At 41.4% G+C, this 19957-nt stretch overlaps 1 pseudogene; it reads left to right on the top strand.

Annotated features, from left to right (window-relative positions):
• Window positions 1-19957, top strand: part of LOC139414949 (glutamate receptor ionotropic, kainate 2-like) — a 154803-nt pseudogene that overhangs the window by 42218 nt on the left and 92628 nt on the right.

Here is a 19957-nt window from a genome sequence, read left to right as displayed (position 1 = left end):
AGGCACAAGGCAATGTTACTTAAACTTACAGAAGGCAGAAAAATGCATCCAAAACTAAATATTAATGTTGATATTAGCTGGCAGGGGGTCTTCACTTCAACATTGTGTTTTAATGTATTTCTAATACCTGCTAGATGTTTGACCAGAAATCAAAGCCATTGCTTATTCCTAATTTGTAGGATGGAAAATGGTGGAACAATGTATATATGCCTTAATTTCTCAATAATATAGAATCTTAGCTTTCATTTGACACCCAATTTGACATGCTCCTATGAACTTCCCATGTTGGTGCTCATGGGTCCTTTTACGTGGAAATGACGGGATCAAAGTGGAGGAGTGAACTTTTCTGTCAAAGCTGCAGGAGAGAGAAAGAGAGAGGGAGAACGAGGGGTCGTGACCCCTGAACTCACCTCCTGTCCACTCTAATCGTTGTTAATTACACAGACGAGTAAGCGAATGCAAATGCAGCTCTCTTTAGTCGACGGTCCAAAACATCACAATAAAGCTCTCTCTCCACTCCTCATGTCCATTAATGCATGTTGATTATGACACTGTTGCTTAATAGGAAAGGACATGAAGGCAGCTGAGAATATAATTGTTACAATTTTTTAGAGAAAATAAGCACAGCTATAATTAACTTTGCTATATGGATCGTACCACCGACACTTCAATGTCACCTGTTTTATGTTGGAGGAGAATCCACTGTAATTATTGGACGGGGAAATTGAGATTGAACCTTATTGGTCTTCCACCTGTTGCTCTTCTGTCCCTCAGGAGGAATATTTGAATCCATCGAAAGCGGCCCATCAGGAGCAGAGGAACTCGCCTTTAAATTTGCCTTGAACACAATCAACAGGAACCGCACCCTGCTGCCCAACACCACACTCACATATGACATCCAGAGAATAAACATCTTTGACAGCTTCGAGGCCTCCAGAAAAGGTGAGAGGCTGAGGAGGATACGAAGTAGACCTGGGGTGTATTCATTAGTGCACACCATAGCAAAACATTTTTGCAACGGGAAAACATTTAGCAAAGAAAACAAGCATTTCTTTTTGGACAAGTTCAGGTTAGTCCCTCCCTGTTTTAGCCATTTGCTTCTGTTTGGTTCCTAGTGAATACAAATTCAAATAAATTAGAAGAGATTGTTTGAGCCTGCCTGGAGTGCCCAATGGGTGAGGTTTGCACTTTTGGATATCATCATGAATAATTGCTAGAGGGTGGTCTGGGTAGAAGCTACAGGTTGTGTTGTGACAGCTGCATCTGTTATTAGCTTTAATAATAATCAGAGTATCGCTGTGATTAGTTATTTGTGGATTTCTTATTTGTTTGTGGGTGATTATGACTAACAATAAGAGTTACGGTGAAATGTGGGACCAGAAACTGATTGAGAATGACTCACTCTGAATATCTGTTGAGAAATATTTTACTGATGCTGCCAACTAACTGATTGCATCGGATGAAGCTCGATCATGTTACATAGGAGAAATATGGCTCACATGGTAATATTCCATTTCATTATAATTTTTTTAATATGTGACTAATGGTAACTCTAAATGAAGGCTACGTAACCCTGAATAAAGACTACGTAACTCTAAATTAAGACTACGTAACTTTAAATGAAGGCTGCGTAACCCTGAATAAAGACTACGTAACTCTAAATGAAGGCTACGTAACTCTAAATAAAGACTACATAACTCTAAATGAAGGCTACGTACCTCTAAATGAAGGCTACGTAACTCTAAATGAAGGCTACATAACTCTAAATGAAGGCTACGTAACTCTAAATGAAGGCTCGTAACTCTAAATGAAGGCTACGTAACCCTAAATAAAGACTACGTAACTCTAAATGAAGGCTATGTAACCCTGAATAAAGACTACGTAACTCTAAATGAAGACTATGTAACTCTTAATGAAGGTTACGTAACTCTAAATGAAGGCTACGTAACTCTAAATGAAGACTACGTAACTCTAAATGAAGGCTATGTAACCCTGAATAAAGACTACGTAACTCTAAATGAAGGCTACGTAACTCTAAATAAAGACTACGTAACTCTAAATGAAGGCTACGTAACTCTAAATGAAGGCTATGTAACCCTAAATAAAGACTACGTAACTCTAAATGAAGGCTATGTATCCCTAAATAAAGACTACGTAACTCTAAATGAAAGCTAAATAACTAAATTAAGGCTAAGTAACTCTAAATTAAGGCTAAGTCATTCTAAATTAAGGATAAGTGTGTTATAGTAAGCGTTATGGCCGATTTAGGTCAACCAAAATGCAGTACTCCTACTGGTATCTGTGTGACTCAATGCAAAGTGTGACTGACATTCTTCTTGTGTTCTTCCTTGATCCAATGTGGGAGAGACTAAAGGGACTTTCTTGATCAGCATTCCCATGGTGCATTGTATGGACAGTAGAGCAGCAAGGAGCTGAAGGCTTCCACCTAAACACTACTCTAACAAACCTCAACACTATCCTAACGAACCTAAACACGTATCTATGAACCTAAACACGTGTCTAACAAACACCTCTCTTTCTGTCTCTTCCCCCCCAGCCTGTGACCAGCTCTCCCTGGGAGTGGCAGCCATCTTTGGCCCCTCCCACAGCTCGTCGGCCAACGCAGTCCAGTCCATTTGTAATGCCCTGGGGGTGCCCCACATCCAGACCAAGTGGAAGCACCAGGTGTATTTGTATTTATTATTGATCCCCATTAGCTGCTCCCATGGCTGCAGATACTCTTCATGGGGTCCAGCAACATGAAGGCAGTTATACATTTTAAAAACATTACAATACATTCATAACAGGTTTCACAACATATTAAGTGTGTGCCCTCGGACCTCTACTCTATTCCCACATACAGTACTGTATCTATAACACAAAATCCACGTGTACATGTGCGTATAGTGCGTATGTTTTCATGTGTGTGTATGCATGTGTCTATGTTTGTGTTGCTTCACAGTCCCCACTGTTCCATAAGGTGTATTTTTCTCAGGGTTTTTTTTATCTCATTTTACTGCTGGTATGAGCAACTTGATGTAGAATAGAGTTCCATGTAGTCATGGCTCTATGTAGTACTGTGTGCCTTCCATAGTCTGTTCTGTACTTGGGGACTGTGAAGAGACCTCTGGTGGCATGTTTTATGGGATATGCATGGGTGTCCGACCTGTAGTTCAAACAGACAGCTTGGTGCATTCAACATGTCAACACCCCTCATAAATACAAGTAGTGGTGAAGTCAATCTCTCCTGGCTCAAAGTGGAAGAGAAATTGACTTCACCACTACTTGTATTTATGAGAGGTAAATACAAGTAGTGGTGAAGTCAATCTCTCCTGGCTCAAAGTGGAGGAGAGATTGACTTCACCACTACTTGTATTTATGAGAGGTGTGTCATGTTGAATGCACCGAGCTGTCTGTTTGATCTACTGGCACACATATTATTAATGTTAGCACTCTGTGTACATCCAAGGGCCAGTCGTGCTGCCCTGTTCTGAGTCAATTGCAATGTTCCTAAGTCCCTCTTTGTGGCACCTGATAGCATGACTGAAGAGTAGTCCAGGTGCGACAAAACTAGGGCCTGTAGGACCTGCCTTGTTGATAGTGCTGTTAAGAATGCAGAGCAGCACTTTATTATAGACAGACTTCTCCCCATCCTAGCGAATGTTGTATCAACATGTTTTGACCATGACAGTTTACAATCCAGGGCTACTTCAAGCAGTTTAGACACCGCAACTTGCTCAATTTCCACATTATTCATTACAAGATTTAGTTGAGGTTAAGTGAATGATTTGTCCCAAATACAATGCTTTTAGTTTTTGAAATATTTAGCATTAACTTATTCCTTGCCACCCATTCTGAAACTTATTGCAGTTCTTTCTTAATTAAGTGTTGCAGTCATTTCAGTCGCTGTGGTAGCTGACGTATATAGTGTTGAGTCTTCCTTATACATAGACACGCTTTACTCAGAGCCAGTGGCATGTCGTTAGTAAAGTTTGAAAAAAGTAAGGGGCCTAGACAGCTGCCCGGGTAATTCCTGATTTTGTGTTGGAGAGGTTTCCATTAAGAACACCCTCTGTGTTCTGTTAGACAGGTAACTCTTTATCCACAATATTATAGGGGGTGTAAAGCCAGAACGCATACATTTTTCCAGCAACAGACTATGATTGACAATGTCATAAGCCGCAACAATATCTAACAAAACAGCCCCCCATCAGCCAATCATCAGCCATTTGTGAAAGTGCTTGTTGAATGTCCTTCCCTATAAGTGTGCTGAGAGTCTGTTTGTTGACAGTCTGTCTGTCAATTTGTTTACTGTAAAATAGGATTGTATCTGGTCAAACACAATTTTTTCCAGAAGTTTACAAAGGGTTGGTAACTGGCTGATTGGTAGGCAATTTGAGCCAGTTAAGGGGGCTTTACCATTCTTAGGTAGGGGAATAACTTTTGCTTCCCTCCAGGTATCAGACAACAGGGACTCTTACTACATCAGCCTCTACCCAGACTTCCAGTCCCTCAGCCGGGCAATCCTGGACCTGGTGCACTTCTTCAAATGGAGGACGGTCACTGTGGTCTATGATGACAGCACAGGTACAGATATCTCTGATGATGGTGGTCATGGTGATGATGTGTATGATGATGGTGATGATGAGGATGGTGATGATGATGAGCCAATTGGTGACGATGAAGATGTTAGTGAATGATGATCAAAAGGAGTTAAAATACATACAATTGTAAACTAAAAACTGCTACTCAAACACAAACACAGCTTTTTATAGGGGTGGTAGGTAGCTGAGAGTTTAGAGAAGTGGACCAGTAGCTTCTTGGTTGCCGGTTTGAGTCTTATGCTGGGCAATAAAAATGGGAGGTGAATTGTCATGCCCTTGAGCAAGGCACTTAACCCTTACATAGATCCAGGGGTGCAGAGGAGAAAAACTGTTATGTTCTTTCCCCCAAGACTTTAGCATTGAGGGATTGGCCATGAAATATGTAGCCCTCTCAAAGCCCTCCAGATGTACTCCACGTCAAAACCTCAGCCTTTCATATGAGTGAGCATCTCTGAAAAACCACATTACCCAGAATGACCCTCACCCACCATCTCCTCAGATTAATGCCATGCAGAATGAATGTGAGAGCTGACAGCTCATGAATAAAAGACACGTCCCGAGGGTCCTCGTCCAGCTGTATCTGTCTGCCGGATCGCCTGCTGTGACTGTGTGGAGTGGCTCATGATGTGCGTTCTACAAGCACATCGATATTTCATACCGTTGAGTACCGTGATCATTTTCAGGCCTACGGCATCATCAGCTTTAGAGAGAGGACAACATTTCGTAATGTCCATCTCATATTTTCGATCCTTTGGAAGGAGAAAGGTGTACATTTCATGGAACATAATTGGATACAATATGTTGAACATATTTGTTTGTTCAAGTACATGAATTGCTCAATATATCCAATTGGTTTCTTCAGTTGACCTTCCGTAAAAGGATCCATGAGCACCAACATGGGAAGTTCATAGGAGCATATCGAACTGGGTGTCAAATTAAAATATATTTATGGAAAATGAAGGCACACAGTGGCTTTTTCCACATTTTGTTGTGTTACAGCCTGAATTTAAAATGGATTAACGTGATGTTGTATCTGTCACGTTCGTCTTAACGAGGAGACCAAGGCGCAGCGTGATAAGAATACATTCGTCTTTTATAAACGAAGAACACTTAAACAAACTAACAACACGAACTTAAAGCTATGCAAGACCGAGTGCTGACATGCAACTACACATAGACAATAACCCACAAAACCAAAATGGAAAATGGCAACCTAAATAGGATCCCCAATCAGAGACAACGATAAACAGCTGTCTCTGATTGGGAACCAATTCAGGCCACCATAGACCTACATTTACCTAGACAATACCAAAACCCCATAGATATACAAAAAACCCTAGACAAGACAAAAACACACATTCCACCCTCGTCACACACTGACCTAACCAAAATAATAAAGAAAACTAAGATAACTAAGGTCAGGGCGTGACAGTATCACTGGCCTACATGCAATATCCCATAATGTCAAAGTGGAATTATGTTTTAAAAACTGTTTACCAATTCATAAAAAAGGAAAGCTGAAATGTTTTGAGTCCATACGTATTCAAACCCAAACTTAAATAGGTTCAGCAGTAAAAGTGTGCTTAACAAGTCACATAATAAGTTGGACTCACTATGTGTGCAATAATAGTGTGTAACATGATCTTTGAATGAATACGTCATCTCTGTACCCCACACATAGAATTATCTGTAAGGTCCCTCAGTCGAGCAGTGCGTTTCAAACACAGATTCACACAAAGACCAGGGAGATTTCCCAATGCCTCACAAAGAAGGGCACCTATTGGTAGATGGGTAAAAACAAACCTTTTGAGTATGGTGAAGTTATTAATTACACTTTGGATGGTTTATCAATACACCCAGTCAGTAAAAATATACAGACGTCCATCCTAACTCAGTTGCCAGAGAGGTAGGAAACCGCTCTGGGATTTCACCATGAGGCCAATGCAGACTTTAAAACAGTTATAGAGTTAAATGGCTGTGATAGGAGAAAACTGAGGATGGATCAACAACATTGTAGTTGCTCTACAATATTAACCTGAATGACAGAGGGAAAAGAAGGAAGCCTGGAGAGAAAACAAATACTCCAAAAAATGCATCCTGTTCACAATAAGGCACTAAAGTAAAACTGCTAAAAATGTGGCAAAGAAATTAACTTTATTTCCTGAATATGAAGCATTATGGTTGGGTCAAATCCAACACAAGACATCACTGAGTACCACTTCATATTTTCAAGCATGGTGGTGGCTGCATCATGTTATGGGTATGCTTGTCATAGGCAAGGACTAGAACATTTTGTTATATAGAAAGAAACAGATTGAAGCTAAGCACAGGCAAAATCCTAGAGAAAAACCTGGATTAATCTGCTTTCCAACAGACACTGGGAGACAAATTCACCTTTCAGCAGGACACAAGGCCAAATACAGTTGAAGTCGGGTGGTTACATTCACTTAGGTTGGAGTCATTAAAACTTGTTTTCCAAGCGCTCCACAAATTTCTTGTTAACAAGCTATAGTTTTGCCGGCCCACAACATGATGCTGCCACCCCAGTGCTTCACGACTGGGATGGTGTTCTTCGGCTTGCAAGCCTCATTTTTCAACCACTCCACAAATGTATTCTTAACAAGCTATAGTTTTGGCAAGTCGGTTAGGACATCTACTTTGTGCATGACAAGTCATTTTTCCAACAATTGTTTACAGTCAGATTATTTCACTTGTAATTCATAATCACAATTCCAGTGGGTCAGAAGTTTACATACACTGAGTTGGCTATGCCTATAAACAGCTTGGAAAATTCCAGAAAATGATGTCATGGCTTTAGAAGCTTCTGATAGGCTAATTGACATAATTTGAGTCAATTTGAGGTGTACCTGTGGATGTATTTCAAGGCCTACCTTCAAACTCAGTGCCTCTTTGCTTGACATCATGGGAAAATCAAAAGAAATCAGCCAAGACCTCAGAAATAAATTATAGACCTCCACAAGTCTGGTTCATCCTTGGGAGCAATTTCCAAATGCCTGAAGGTACCACGTTCATCTGTAAAAACAATAGTATGCAAGTATGAACACCATGGGACCACGCAACCATCATACCGCTCAGGAAGGAGACCTGTTCTGTCTCCTAGAGATTAATGTACTTTGGTGCGAAACTGCAAATCAATCCCAGAACAACAGTAAGGACTTTGTGAAGATGCTGGAGGAAACGGGTACAAAAGTATATATTTCCACAGTAAAATGAGTCCTATATCGACATCCCCTGAAAGGCCACTCAGCAAGGAAGAAGCCACTTCTCCAAAATCGACATAAAAAAGCCAGACTATGGTTTGCAACTGCACATGGGGACAAAGTTCGTACTTTTTGGAGAAATGTCCTCTGGTCTGATGAAACAGAAACAGAACTGTTTGGCCATAATGACCATCGTTATGTTTGGAGGAAAACGGGGAGGCTTGCAATCCGAAGAACACCATCCCAAACGTGAAGCACATGGGTGGCAGCATCATGTTGTGGGGGTGCTTTGCTACTGGAGGGACTGGTGCACTCCACAAAATAGATGGCATCATAAGGAAAGAAAAATTATGTGGATATATTGAAGCAACAGCTCAAGACATCAGCCAGGAAGTTAAAGCTTGGTAGCAAATGGGTCTTCCAAATGGACAATGAACCCAAGCATACTTCCAAAGTTGTGGCAAAATGGCTTAAGGACAACAAAGTCAAGGTATTGGAGTGGCCATCACAAAGCCCTGACCTCAATCCTATAGAAAATTTGTGGGCAGAACTGAAAAACAAGCGTGTGCGAGCATCGAGGCCTTAAAACCTGACTCATTTACAACAGCTCTGTTAGGAGGAATGGGCCAAAATTCATCCAACTTATTGTGGGAAGCTTGTGGAAGGCTAGCCGAAACGTTTTACCCAAGTTAAACAATTTAAAGGCAATGCTACCAAATACTAATTGAGTGTATGTAAACTTCTTACCGACTGGGAAAGTGATGAAAGAAATACAATTCTCTCTACTTATTATTCTGACATTTTACATTCCTAAAATAAAGTGGTGATCCTAACTGACCTAAGCATGGGGATTTTTACTAGGATTAAATGTCATGAATTGTAAAAAACTGAGTTTGTATTTGGCTAAAGTGTATGTAAACTTCCGACTTCAAACTGTACACCCTGGAGTTGCATAACAAGATTACATTAAATGTTCCTATGTGGCCTAGTTACAGGTTTGACTGAAATTTGCTTGGAAATCTATTCTACTTGAAAATGACTGTCTAGCAATGACCAACAACCAAATGTTAAAAAATGTCTAAAAACATGTTTTAACTTTGTCATTCTGTGTTATTGTGTGTAGATGTGTGAGGGGAAAAAATACAATTTAATACATTTTGAATTCAGGCTGTAACACAAAATGTGGAATAGCTGAAGGGGTATAAATACTTAATGAATACACTATATATGATTTTCAACCATTTTCCATCTTAAAAATTATTTTGGGCGTGGATCAGAAAACCAGTAAAACACCGGTATCTGGTGTGACCATCATTTGCCTTATGCAGCACGACACATCTCCTTCGCATAGAGTTGATCAGCCTGGTGAGTGTGGCCTTTGGAATGTTGTCCCACTCTTCTTCAATGGCTGTGCAAAGTTGGAACATGCTGTTGCCAGCCCATACATACATAACTCCACCGCCACCATGGGGCACTGTGTTCACAACATTGACATCAACAAACCGCTCTCCCACACAACGCCATGCACGCTGTCTGAAGAGCACACTTCTCCAGCGTGCCAGTGGCCATCAAATGTGAGCATTTTCCCACTGAAGTCGGTTACGATGCCAAACTGCAGTCAGGTTAAAACCCTGGTGAGGACAACAAGCACGCTGTTGAGCTTCCCTGAGATGGTTTTTGACAGTTTGTGCAGAAATTCTTCGGTTGTGCAAACCCACAGTTTCATCAGCTGTCTGGGAGGCTGGTTTCAGACAATCCCGCAGGTGAAGAACCCGGATGTAGAAGTTCTGGGCTGGCATGGTTATACGTGGTCTGCGGTTGTGAGGCTGGTTGCCAAATTCTGCCAAATTCTCTAAAACAACGTTGGAGGTGGCTTATGGTAGAGAAATGAGCATTAAATTCTCTGGCAACATTTCTGGTGGACATTCCTGCAGTCAGCATAACCAATTGCATGCTCCCTCAAAACTTGAGACATCTGTGGCATTGTGTTGTGTGACAAAACAGCACATTTAGAGTGGCATTTTATTGTCCCCAGCACAAGGTGCACCTGTGTAATGATTGAGCTGTTTAATCATCTTCTTGATATGCCACATGTGTAGGGTGAATGGATTATCTTGGCAAAGGAGAAATGCTCACTAACAGGAATGTAAACAATGTCATGATTTTGCTGCCATTAATGCAATGACAATTATTTTAGCAAATAAATTAACTATGTTTAATTATTACGATGATTCAATTAAATTAAAGAGATAGATATATCGTTATACCAGTCATCAGTTAATTATCATTATTACCTCATCAGTCTCATTCTGAACGTTGTTGACTTCCATCCGTTAATTATAATTATTACCTCATCAGTCCTCATTCTGAGACTGCATGAACTCTAGTCTCCATGATGAATCAATGATACACAAATTGGCTTAATTATTTTTTTACTAACTAACTAAATAACCACACAGAATTAAATAAACACACACACAGGATAGATTATACATTGGTTACTAACATGATGCAATGAAAAGTCCCTAGTGGACTAACCCGATATGACGGCTTGGTACACAATGAAAAGGGGTGGGGAAAGAAAGAGTGGGAGGAGAAGAGACAAAGGAATTCAACTACCGTACATACAGTTGAATAATACGCTCATCGTATATATGGATATTTAGCACCTTAACAACCTCTCATTCGAATTTAGAAATGCAACACATATTTAAGCTTGTACTGTATGTCCTTGCCATCTCTCTGTTGAAATCATCTGGTCCATCTATGGAGAGTAGTTCATCAGAAGTCTCTGGTTGTGTAAGTCTCTGGTTGTCCATCAGAGGTCACAATGTACTTAGTAGTCGTAGCTAACTTGGTCTTGGAGTATCTGTTAGAACGGATCTTCCAGAGGTGTACCACGCAGTGTCCAGCTGGCCTTGTCCTTCACTCTGTTTGTTTAGAATAGATACCCTAGAAATACCTATAATGGTGAGAGGAAATTGTTCTTTGTCTCTTGTCTTCGGTCGAGTTTCCTAGGCAAACAGCATAAACAGCTGCAGACTAAATGTTCCTGTGTAGTCTTCTTCTTCTTCAGAGGGTCTTACCATTTTCTGGTATTGTAGTTTCATACCATTTTGCCATATCCAGCTTGCGCTGTACTTCAGCTGGTCTTAAGTTTTATATTGTTTCTCAGCCGTGTAGCTACCGCTTCATGCTGTCTGGTCTGGTAGAGATTTTCTTCTTCTCTGTTGAAAGTTTCAGAGTTTCTAACCATTTCATACTTTTCAGCTCACGCTGTCAATCACGCGGGTCTCTATTTAAATGGCAACCATTTCAACGTGTAGCCGTTTTCTGGTCTAATGTACATTTTGTTAGCGGTCTTTTTATGCCCTCACCTTGGAGAGCGGTTCCATCACATTGTCACAAGGTCTGTGCTCACGTGGGCGTGGTTACTGACTTGGTAAAACTTTACATGAAAAACAATTATCTCATTTAGAAAGCTAAAATCACATTTCATCTTCTTACAAACAGTTTAATATTTAATCAAATAAGTTACCACAACATTTAGACGTAAATCTGATAACTGGGGCGTATACATTTGTAAAGTTACCGTTATTTGTTATACTGTCCTTAAAGATATCACAAACAACGACTTATTTGACAATATTGTTTCAAGCCCCACCGACCGTTTCCCACATGATTTGTGTTAGGAATATTGTGTCATTATCAACTGTTGAATGTTGTAGTTTTGGCAGGAGGAATCGCCTTGTAATAAAAGGGTTACTTCCCCTCAATCCTGCAGAGCCCAAAGGCAGAGTTTCTGCAAGGTATTTACGACCATCATAAAACTGGCCAACTCCATCCTTCTCTCCCTCTGTGGGAGAGGGAGGGTGCTGTAGAGCTGACCCACTGTAACCTGATCCTTCGGATCCTCACAGAAGAGTCATGACAACAAAGAAATGCACAAAATTTGAGAGAAATACGCATTTTGTGCGTATGTAAACATTTCTGAGATCTTTTATTTCAGCTCATAAAACATGGGACCAACACTTTACATGTTGCTTTTATATTTTTGTTCAGTATACTATCAACACTTACAGCATATTATGTTTTGGAGATATTGTTTACTTTCTGTGAGTTTAAGAAATATTGCCTTTAATCAATCAATCAAATGTATTTATAAAGCCATTTTTACATCAGCAGATGTCACAATGTGCTATGTAGAAACCCAGTCTAAAACCCCAAACAGCTAGCAATGCAAATGTAGACGTATGAAGGCTAGGAAAAACTCCATAGAAATGCAGGAACCTACGAAGAAACATAGAGAGCAACCAGACTCTGAGGGGTGGCCAGTCCTCTTCTGGCAGTGCTGGGTGGAGATTATAAGAGTACATGACCATTAAGGTCAAATTCTTCTTTAAGATGTTCAAACGTTCATAGACAACCAGCAGGATCAAATAATAATCACAATGGTTGTAGAGGGTGCAACAGGTCAGCACCTCAGGAGTAAATGTCATTTGTCTTTTCATAGCTAAGCATTCAGAGGTCGAGACAGCAGGTGCGGTAGAGAGAGAGTCGAAAACAGCAGGACCGGGACAAGGTAGCACGTCCGGTGAACATGTCAGGTTTCCATAGCCGCAGGCAGAACAGTTGAAACTGGAGCAGCAGCATGACCTGGTGGACTGGGGACAGCCAGGAGTCATCAGGCCAGGTAGTCCTGAGGTATTATCCTAGGGCTCAGGTCCTCCGAGAGGGGAGGGAGAGAGGGAGACAGAGAGAATTAGAGGGAGCATACTTAAATTCACACAGGACACCAAATAGACAGGATAATTACATTAGATATAGCAGACTGACCCTAGCCCCCCAGCACATAGACTATTGCAGTATAGATACTAGAGGCAGTATATTTCCCCACCCACTTTGCCAAAGCACAGCCCCCACACCACTAGAGGGTGAGTATAGCCCACAAAGTTGACAAGACTGAGGGGGCAAAACCGGACCCAGATCACGTCTGTGACTCAACCCACTCAAGTGACGCACCCCTCCTAGGGACGGCATGTAAGAGAACTAGTAAGCCAGTGACTCAGCCACCTTAATAGGGTCACAGGCAGTGAATCCCAGTGGAGAGAGTGGAGCTGGCCAGGCAGAGACAGCAAGGGCAGTTCGTTGCTCCAGTGCCTTGCCGTTCACCTTCGCACCCCTGGGACAGACTACACTCAGTCATGTGACCCACTGAAGAGATGAGTCTTCAGTAAAGGCTTAAAGGTCGAGACCGAGTCTGCGTCTTTCACATGGGTAGGCAGACCATTCCATAAAAATGGAGCTCTAAAAATCTGCCTCCAGCTGTTTCCTTAGAATTTCTAGGGACAATTAGGAGGCCTGCGTCTTGTGACCATAGCGTATGTGTAGGTATGTATGGCAGGACCAAAACGGAGAGATAGGTTGGAGCAAGCCCGTGTAATGCTTTGTAGGTTAGCAGTAAAACTTTGAATCACCCTTACCCTTAACCGGAGGCCAGGCTAGCACTGGAGTAACATGATCACTTGAGTAATATGAGCACATTTTTGGGATGTATTCAAGATTATAGCAGCCATGTTTAGCAGAAACAGAAGTATATTTAGTGATTTATCCAGTTAGCTGGAGAGTAGAGCATTACAGTAGTCTAATCTAGAAGTGACAAAAGCATGGATTATGGATTAGCTTTTCTGACACATTTTTTTAACATAACATTTCAGACTTTTGCAATGTCGCGAAGATGGAAAAAAGCAGTCCTTGAAATGTTCTTCATATGTTCGTCTAAAGAGATGAGTAACACAGAGGTCCTTCACAGGTCACAACCATCAAGATGAATTGTCATATCCAACAGCATATCTCTTTATTTCTTGGAACCCAGAACTGGCATCTCTGTTTTGTCAGAGTTTAAAAGTTTTAAAAAATGCCACCATCCACTTCCTTATGTCTGAAACGATTTTGGGGCTTCACCATGTTTCAACGAAATGTACAGCTGTGTGTCGTCCGCATAGCAGTGAAAGTTGACAATGTGTTTCCGAATGACATCCCCAAGAGGTAGAATATATATTGAAAACAATAGTGGTCCTAAAATGGAACCTTAAGGAACGTCAAAACATACAATTGATTTGTCAGAGGACAAAACATGCACAGTGACAAACTGACATCTTTCCGACAGATAAGATCCAAACCAGGCCAGAACTTGTCCACGTAGACCAATTAGGGTTTCCAATTCCTTTGAAAGAACGTGGTGATTGATGTTGTCACAAGCAGCACTAAGGTCTAGAAGCACTAGAAAAGATGCAGTGCCTTCGTCCGATGCTATTAATAAAAGGTAATTTACCACCTTCACGGCTGCAGTCTCAGTGCTATTTGTTGTGATTGCAAACACAATAAAATGGTCGTCCAATAGTCCAGGATTATGAGAAAAAACATTTAGATCCACAGTATTTATTCCATGGGACAAAACTAGATCCAGGGTATGACTGTGACAATGAGTAGGTCCGGAGACATGTTGGAGTCGATGATGGTTCTGAAAGCCTTTTAGAGTGGGTCAGTGGACTTTTCCATGTGAATATTAATCCTAGTGCCTTTTAATTCCATTATCAAATACCCAATACACTCCTGAGGAAAGAGGATGACGAAAGTTCACAGTAGTAACAAGTAATGGCAGACCTACCAATTAGTTAGTAATTTTATAATTTTGGTTATGAATTATTAAGTGATTAAAACTCATAATTCCATGACCAAATCAGGTAACAAAATGACCAAAAACATCAGTAGCAGAATTACTAGAACTGAATAGGCTACAATGGGAAATCATAGAAGTCACAAACCATAGTGCTCCCATCCACTGGCATGCTGTTATGTTCAGCTCTTACAATCATTTTTTTGTGTTTCTGTCTTCTGCCCTGTGTGGCTCAGTTGGTAGAGCATGGGCCTTGTAATGCCAGAATTGTGGGTTTGATTCCCACGTGGGGCCAGTAGGTAAATGTATGCACTAACTACTGTCAATTGCTCTGGATAAGAGCGTCTGCTAAAATGTACATCTGGTGGTCAAACCAAGAGTGTTAAAAAAGTCTGTCTGGATGAGCCCCCTCTCTTTCCATTAAGTGTAACCATCTTACTCACCCACTGAGCACCGCCGGACATCCCATGAGCGTTGAAATTTGGCTATTCCACAGATGGACCGGACTGGGCCAAATCTGAAACTGTCATAGACGTTTGGATCGTACAGTAAAGAAAAGTAGAGTACAGTATATTGTACTCTACTGCGCTCTGCTGTGCTGTGCAGTGATGTGGAAACATGAGGAGAATGACATTCATATCCATAATTGTGAATTTCTGTAGTACAGATCAGGGCCCCATGATGTAATTCCATTACCGTGGTTCTGTTACCGAGTGTAAATCCACTTCACTGTAGCTCAATAACCAAAATAGATTTGTTCAAGCTCAAGGCGCCATGTCATAGCTGCCACCCCATTTTTTCTGCAGACATCTTTGATACTTATTTTGGAGCAGATTTTGGACCAGGAACCAAAAAGGGTTCTCCTATGGGGACAGCCGAAAACCCTTTTTTTCTGAGTGTACCATGAGTGTGTAGATTCAATAAGACCTATTTACCATTATAAATTGACCTTCAGGATACTCCTGGTGACTGCCTCAAGTAAATGCTAATATATTTTCTGACCATGTCTCTGTCACACACATTTCTCTTTGTCGAGAGCCGCCACTGTAGCATGGTGAGAGTATATTAACCTTGGCTAAGTGCACAGTAAATGGTCCAACTCAACGTCCACTACAAAGAGTCATCTAATTGGCCACTGTACCACTCCTCCTCATCGTGTGTCCCAAATGGCTCCCTATTCTTTATATAGTACGCTACTTTAGACCAGGGACCATAGGGCTCCCTATTTTCTACACTACTTTAGACCAGGGCCCATAGGGCTCTTAAGAGAATAGGGTTCCATTTTGGATGCAACCATTTATCATCACTCCCACCACAACAACTCCCGCTGGCATGTATTGATTCCCTCACAAAGGATTCCGAGGGAGGTGTTAGAGGTTCCTCCTCCTTAAGGGGAGTGTTTTTTAGTGTAACACACCACCTCCAACTCTCACAGTGACAGAGTCGGGGTGAGAAAACCTGGATGATGTGGACCACACACAGATACAGACACAGACACAGACACAGACACACACACACACACACACACACACACACACACACACACACACACACACACACACACACACACACACACCTTTGGACTGTAATCACACATCTTCATGCTCCAGGACATTATGTGATTGGAGTCTATCTGACATCTGGCGGGAAGAACTATCGGAGAGGATAAAATATTCACACACAGCTGTCTGAGGATCGACATTATCCACAGCCCCTCAAACATCGGCCCTGACAGTGTTTCCCAAACGTTGCTCTCTCCCAGAAAGATTTTCCGCTTAATGCCTCCGAAGTGTTTGTGCGAACCAAAACAGAGAAGGGACAGATGGCTGGAGTAGGGATCTTCTGGGATTACCCCAGAGTAGGGATCATCTGAGATTACACTGGAGTAGGGATCTTCTGGGATGAGTTCAGGTGAAGATCCCGGTGCTACCTTCCTCACTCATACAACTGCAGTATGTACAGTTTGTGGCCCAAAGTTTTGAGAATGACACATATTCATTTCCACAAAGTTTGTGTAACGGCCGTTGGTGGTGGAAGAAGGTGAGGACCAATGTGCAGCGTGGTACGTATCCATAATATAATTTAATGAGACTGAATACAAAATGAAAACCGAAACAGTCCCGAATGGTGCAAACACTGAAACGGAAAATAATCACCCACAACTCAAAGGTGAAACCAGGCTGCCTAAGTATGGTTCTCAATCAGGGACAACGTTAGACAGCTGCCTCTGATTGAGAACCATACCAGACCAAACACAGAAATCCCAAATTATAGAAAAAAGAACATAGACTGCCCACCCCAACTCACGCCCTGACCATATGTTCTGGGAATGTTCACATAACCAATTCTGCTGGGTTGTATCTGAACTGTATGCCTTACCAATGCCACACTTCTATTCATTTCCATTGCATTACACATTTTTCAAATTCCTGTCACACTTGTATAAGGTGTACATTTTTGGTCTGCAGGTCTTATTCGGTTGCAGGAGCTGATCAAGGCGCCATCCCGATACAACATTCGTTTGAAGATCCGACAGTTGCCGGCGGAGACCAAGGATGCCAAGCCACTTCTGAAAGAGATGAAGAAAGCAAAGGAGTTCCACGTGATCTTTGACTGCGGCCATGAAATGGCTGCCTGGATCCTGAAACAGGTCAGTTAGGCAAGATACATGTTGTACTTTGTTATTCTTAGACCTTGTTAGATTTCTTTATGTGAATTATCTCCAGAATAATGAGTCACTCATTGAATAGTTATTACTTATACTATGTTTTAAGGTCCAGCACCTTCATTCAATTCCTTTATATCTGCAACCAACTCATTTGGATATTTAATTTTCCTCGTTCATCTTCTTTTAGAATATTAGAGTTCTATTACTGTGCTTCCATAATGGATGCTCTATGCCAAAATATAGTTTTAATTAGCAACTCTGCCTCAGCTCGCAGGCATGTTTGAGACATTATGATTAAGCCACATTCTTAATGAGAAGTGTGTATATCCGTCACCAAAATACCCGTTTCCGGGCAGAGTAGATGACATGTGTTCGGTTGACTAATTATATACAGCAATGGCCACCAACATGGCCTCTTAATGTGAAACACCCACCACAAAGGCTTGCTGAATCATGACTCTAAAAAATTGCTCTGATTATCTGCTCTGTGTGTTGCCAAAATAATACTTAAGACGTTAATAGGATATTCCCCAAATGTGTTTAGCATATTGACTTATCGAAAGTAATTTGGTCCCAAAAAATGTTTGTCTACTCTGCACTCACACATGCTGTATATTTGTGTTGGCACTTTGCCCATAGTCAGTATTGTTGTTTTCCTACAGGCTCTAGCCATGGGAATGATGACCGAGTACTACCACTACATCTTCACCACCCTGGTACGTTTACCAGCACCTTACAGTTATAGACGGGTTGGTTGTTTAGCAACAAAAACTATGGTGCAGAACAGACTGGATTGGCTTTAAATTGATGACAACATTTAAACTCTATTTCATATCCAATGTTCCTGAAAATATAAATACATTTGCACAATGAGCACTTGTTATCGCACAAATACATTGTTACACTTGTTGGTTAGCTAGCTAGCAATTCTTTTTTGCCATATTAGCCTAGACATGACGTCAATCAAAACACCTCAAAATAAGACATGGTATCAAGATGAAACGAGCTGCAATGAGACACCTACGATTCCCCACATGGCAGAATAATACTATATATCTGGCCATTCAAGATCACAACAACACATGGCCTTCTGCCCCATTGAAGCCTGCTCATCGTTTTTGTGACGTTGTCAGCTAACCCGTCTATACTGAGTTTTCTTCCTGATCAATACGTTGCCCATATTAGGAAGGTATCCATGTAAGTTGCAGATGCCTGATGCCGTCCTATTATGGACACCTTACAGTAGATATCACATAATCATATTCTTTATATTGCCACTTAAATACTTGGTCCTGGTGGCAATTAATACATTTATAATGTGTTATTGAAGATATTGTAAAAAAATAAAGCTGTTTGATATGCTCGTCTATTCTGACTCAAGGCGGCTACTTAAGTTCTCCAAAGTTATTTTGATCCATCCACTACAAAGAGTTCCGCTGTTCACACTGGATGAAAAGCCTGTCTTTCCTGGATGGAGAGAGAGAGAATGAGAGATTCAGAGCGTACATAACAGCTCAGACGAGGCTATTACCGTCTCAGTACATCATGACCCTGACAACAACTCTGCCTGTTGTGCTGTTTGGAACATTATGGATAAGGTTAGGACAAGGGTGGAGAAAGACTGACCCTAAATCTGTTGTGCTGTTTGGAAAATTATAGATAAGGTTAGGACAAGGGTGGAGAAAGACTGACCCTAAATCTGTTGTTATGGGCAAACAGGAAATAGAGCAACGAAGGTAGGGCTGTGTCAGAGGCATGCTGTTACTTGTTCGTCTGGGCTCCTGCCGGTTCCAACAACATAGGTCAGTTTGGCAAGGAAGTGGCGGTAGTGCTGGCCAATGCTGCAATATAACTGGTATCCAGAGGCTTGTTTTGCCCTTAGACTTATTTGCCCTTGTACACTTATACAACCCATAGGCGTCTTCCTTCATAAGCCAGACGTGTGGCCTCGCACGAAGGCCCTGTCTGGTACCCTTGAAAACGTTAGCTTAATCAAGTTCACTGTCTCGGCGAACGAGATGAAATGCTTCCTGAAAATACTTCAGAACGTACCCCGGTAATCTCTCTCGCCCTTAAATCTGGCTCCCGAACGCAGTTTTAATTTAGTGTGAGAACAGGTGTGCGGTCAGCACTTTAGAATCAATGATGGGCAATAAATGATCTCCTTGCATCTCAATCTACGGACACAATCCCTATATAGAATCAGTAATACCATACTACACTAATGAAGTGCTTGTTACATGTTTATGACATGTTTCTATATTTTTCTAAAGTATAAAAGCATGAACATAGCCATTTTTGTTATTTTAGGACCTTTTCGCCCTGGATATGGAGCCGTATCGGTACAGCGGAGTCAACATGACGGGTTTCCGGATCCTAAACACGGAAAACTCTCAGGTGTCGTCCATCATCGAGAAATGGTCCATGGAACGCCTACAAGCCCCGCCCAAACCGGACTCGGGCCTACTGGAAGGATTCATGACGGTATGGTTGAAACTGCTAAATCTTCCTTATGCTCTGCGTGCACAAACAAACATGCTTTATCGCCCTAGTGTCTCAATGACCAAATCGATAGGACATTGTAAATTATATTGCTACATTTATCATGTGTTGTGATCTTTCTAGTACAGGCAGATTTTAAGCCATGGTGTATGAAGTTTATAATTTTATATCCATGACATGATTCATGAAGCAATGAAATGTACAATATAGGAATGTAATGAAATAGTTAGAGGGTAACAGGGCAGGATGGCAGGGGCTTTAGCCCAGGTGAGATGCTCTCTGG

Source organism: Oncorhynchus clarkii, chromosome 8, assembly GCF_045791955.1.
Source record: "Oncorhynchus clarkii lewisi isolate Uvic-CL-2024 chromosome 8, UVic_Ocla_1.0, whole genome shotgun sequence".
Taxonomy (NCBI): Eukaryota; Metazoa; Chordata; class Actinopteri; order Salmoniformes; family Salmonidae; genus Oncorhynchus; species Oncorhynchus clarkii.
The sequence above is the reverse complement of the archived record's forward strand: the minus strand, read 5'-3'. Positions and strand labels throughout refer to the sequence as shown.